The 4362-nt window shown below is 33.6% G+C and overlaps 1 non-coding gene across 1 annotated transcript; it reads left to right on the top strand.

The window, feature by feature from the left end:
• Nucleotides 1-3983: 3983 nt before the first annotated feature.
• Nucleotides 3984-4065, top strand: Trnas-gcu (transfer RNA serine (anticodon GCU)). Its single transcript has one exon. It is a non-coding gene; the product is annotated as a tRNA-Ser (tRNA).
• The last annotated feature ends 297 nt before the right edge of the window (nucleotides 4066-4362 follow it).

Genomic DNA, 4362 nt, shown 5'->3' with positions numbered 1-4362 from the left:
AACCGTAGAACCGTACACAACCGGCATATTTATTTATGCCTTAACTGTTCTTTCTTTCGTTTCTACCTTTTGTGTCATACCAAGTTGAACGCTATCCCAATACGACAATGAATGGGCGTTTTAGATTTAAATCACATATTTATTTTATTATTATTATTTAAAATAAAACTCATCTTAAGCTTTGATGTTGTTAAACTTGATTATAATACATACATATATAAATTCCAGATGCCAATGAACAAAACATAAAAGTAGACAAAATCAAATCGAATGAAATGTTTGATACTTGTAAGATTTTTATGCTTATTAGCTTAGATTATCTTTAGATTTGTATGTATGAATAAACTCAAAACTAACTCTGCCGATTTATAGGCTACCGAGTAAATAGGCTATATTTATTGCTAGAAAGGATTTGGGATCCTTATTAAAACTTAATTAAAGTAAACTAAGGTGTAAAAAAGTGCCCTAAAACGGAAACTATTGATGATAGAACAAAAGTATGTTCTACATTATTAAAGAACATATCACATATAAACAAGTAAGGAAGGGCTATGTTCGGGTGTAACCGAACTTTTTATACGCTCGCAATTTATGTATTAAATTTTATTACATAACAAACATTTTGATTAACATATTCGGGATATATGCATATAGTACAAAGTCCATTAAAAGTTTAAAAAACGCTAACTTTAGGTATATGGGAAGTTATGCCCCAATTTCACTAATTTTTGGCACGGAGACATACACTATCGGACAAAATAAAGTGCAAAGCGTGGACACTAATATACTGTGCTTGTCATTACGAATGAATTAAAAATCTATACTAATATTATAAAGCTGAAGAGTTTGTTTGTTGGTTTTTTTGTTTGAACGCGCTAATCTCCGAAAGTACTAGTTCAAATTGAATAATTCTTTTTGTGATGGATAGTCAATTTATCGAGGAAGGCTATAAGCTATATAGGAGAGAAGAAACAGTGGTAAATGTGTAAAAACGGGGGAAATTATTTATCTTTGAGGGCTTCCGTTCCTTGCGCTGCGAAAGCGGTTCAAGATACACAAAAGTTATGTATGAAAGAGTTATTTCTCTTTTAATGATCTAAAAAAAGTCCGTGAGTACCGTTTTTGTGATAACTAATAATAAAAAAAAATTGGAAAACTCGGGAAAGTGGTAACAGAGAATTCAGAATTGCAAATGGACGATGACATCTACAATGAAACATTGGTGTTGATTGAAGATTTGTGTTTGCTTATGAGTGGCAAACTTTCTCGCATCTACTGGAATTGCTGCAACGCTACTATAAGGCACATTCGGTACTGAAGCTTCCGTTAAACATGCAAATCAATGTAAAACCTGTTTGTCATTTCAAAGCAATCAGTTATGAAAGATCTGAGGAATAATAATTGTCGCTTTGGTGGCATAGTGCTCCTGTTATCAGGCGAATTTTGACAAACACTTTATTTCGAAATCAACAGTGGCGGACGAATTGAACGCATCTCTCAAGTCATCGTATTTGTGGCGACTCGTGAAAACCATACGATTGACCATGAATATGCGAGTGTTTCTGCAACAAGATAGCACCGCAGAAGATCTTCAAGGAATGGGAAATGGGCAAATTCCGGTTGATACTTCTAATGATTTGATATCAATCCGAACATTGGCCAAAATTATCGTAACCACTATTGGTTGCGTGCACGCGCAATTTTAGATGCCAAAAATACCGATGTCTATGACTTAAATTATACAAGTCAAATTCCGAGAGATTTGTGTTCGTACAAATCGATCTAAAATGAAGTGTTGAAAAGGAAGACGAAGCCGTGAATTATTCAGTGGAATTTCTAAATTCTCTGAATTCGCCTGACAAGTCACCGCATCCTTTGCGTCTCAACGTTGGATCTGTCATTATAATGCGCCGAAACCATGTAATTGAATCCAACTGATTGTGACGCAGCTTTCGAATATAGTAATAGTTGCAAGAATTTTGAAAGGGACAGAATGCTTGATACCACGAATTCCTTTGAATTCCAACTATTTGCCATTTCAGTTCAAACGTATTCAGTTTCCAGTGAGACTTGCATTTGCGATGACAATCAACTGGTCCCAAAGACAGTCGCTGGAAGTGTGTGGTATAAATCTGGAAATGTAATGTTTTGCACACGGCCTGCTATACGTGGAGTATTCACGAGTTGGAAAACCATTTCACATTTCCGCACCGGTAGAAAAAAAAAACAAAAAAATTGTTTATCAAGCTGCGTTACATTGAAAAAAAATCGCAAATAAATGCTTTTCAATACAATATCAATTCAACTTATTATTCTTTTAAAAACAAATAACTTCACGCAGGGCAACGACTGCGGGATCATCTAGTAAATAATAAAGGTAATAAAAATGTCTTAAACTGTACACAGGAATCAAATTATTGGCCGCCCTTACCTTTTATTTTGGTCAAAATAAAGTGCAAAATATAGAAATTGTTCTTGATTTCATTAAATGTTAGAACAAAAATACTTTGAATTGAGAGTTTGAGTGGGCCAGTCCAATTAGTCAATAGCCATTTCAATAAAAATCAGCTGTAATGATCTACTCTTGTGCTTAGGATCATTATCCTTTTGAAAGATAGTAATTAAATCTTTAATTCTCTCAGAAATTTTTGAAAAGGTTTTCCTTTAATATGTATATCATCATAGAGCTCACCTGTCATCTTTCAGTCAATTGTAACCAGTTTTTTAACTCCTGCCTAAGAAAGGCAATCCCAGGCTATGGGCGGCCTACTTCCAGGCTTGTCAGTGTGTCTCTTAGAGATCTCACAGCATACCCGTTTACGTCTTTTTAAATTCTTTAACTAAAGTTTCGATTAATCTTACAAAATAACGCAATTCCAAGAAGAGCTGTCATATTAACATCGAAAAATGTAGCCGCTTTTTATATCTGCTGCGCCTAGTAGAAGGTCATTTATAACAAAATTACGTTTAATCTCCGTCTCAATTTATTTTCATTGTATGGTAGGTGATGAAATGTTTAAGTTACAGGACTCTCCTCCTTCTCTAACAGAATTTAATTGATATTTTTTGGCTTTAATCGCAGTTTTTCAGTTTTTCACTTGTTTTCCCACCAATTCAGCCATGCTGAATAGTAATTTTCCTTTCTTAAGTTTATATTATTTTAACTATAATAAGGACTTATTCAGCAGGCTTGTCAATATTTTATTATACCTTAAACTAGGAATATTGACGTGGAAACGATAGTTGTAAAAACTTCATGAAATTAAAGAAGGAAATCATAGAATATGAAAGCACAGAAGAATCATTTTGAATGAATACATGTGTTTAACTTTAATTTAATATGAATGCAAGAGCAACATGTAGCAGCCGAATTTAAGGTTATTGTGGCCTATTCGAATTGCAAAGTCAAAGCCTTCCCTACTTTTGCTATTATTAAGCGAGAATCAGTAACGATAAAAATCAATAAAGCGCTAACGGAATTGAGAATCATCCTACCAGAAATGCTTTCAAAAGGAATTAATTTACTTTACAAATACAAGTACGAACAATTTGCTGAATTCAGTCAATTCAGTCAAGAAGTATAAGTACATACCAAATATTTATTAGAATAAAATAATTACCGTGACAAAGCGGTTTTTAATAAAAATAGCGAAGTTTTCTGTCTGCCAAAGGCAACTTTCTCTCAATGTGAAATATCATACGTCAACAAATTTTATAACCGCGTTTCAAGTAAATTGCGTAAATAAAATCCCCTGGCCCTAATATAGAGATTTTTAACACTCCGACCGACTTTATACGGATCTTATTTATTATTCATAATATGGTTAAGCGTTAAATTTGAGTGAAATTGTTGCTTTCGCTATTTTCTTGACGAATTATAAGCTAATAAGAAGTCAGGTAAACTTGTAATGTCTTTAACAGTTTCTCTTTGTCTTGTTGATTATACTTTGTTAGTAAAATTGTTCAGTCTGACAAGATAGTAAGACGAGGTGGCCGAGAGGTTAAGGCGTTGGACTGCTAATCCAATGTGCTCTGCACGCGTGGGTTCAAATCCCATCCTCGTCGGACAAAATTAATTTTTATTTACAATTTATCAGGAATTTTGAAAATAATGGTTAATTACCAGTCTCAACAGTTCTTCAAATGCCAGCTTTAATGTGAAAGGATGTCCCTACAAATACTCGTTGACATAGTTCTTGCAGCGCCATGGTATCCGTCACACAGGCCAAATGCAATATCAAGAAATTGATATGAAATTCTAATCACGTTTTCTCAAATCGTCTAAATAAATAATGAAAACGTATATAACAAACTGCCATTTACGGCCGGCATAAATGAAAACATGTTATTATCATATCACAT

Source organism: Zeugodacus cucurbitae, chromosome 4 (genome assembly GCF_028554725.1).
Source record: "Zeugodacus cucurbitae isolate PBARC_wt_2022May chromosome 4, idZeuCucr1.2, whole genome shotgun sequence".
In the NCBI taxonomy this organism is placed as follows: domain Eukaryota; kingdom Metazoa; phylum Arthropoda; class Insecta; order Diptera; family Tephritidae; genus Zeugodacus; species Zeugodacus cucurbitae.
The sequence above is the reverse complement of the archived record's forward strand: the minus strand, read 5'-3'. Positions and strand labels throughout refer to the sequence as shown.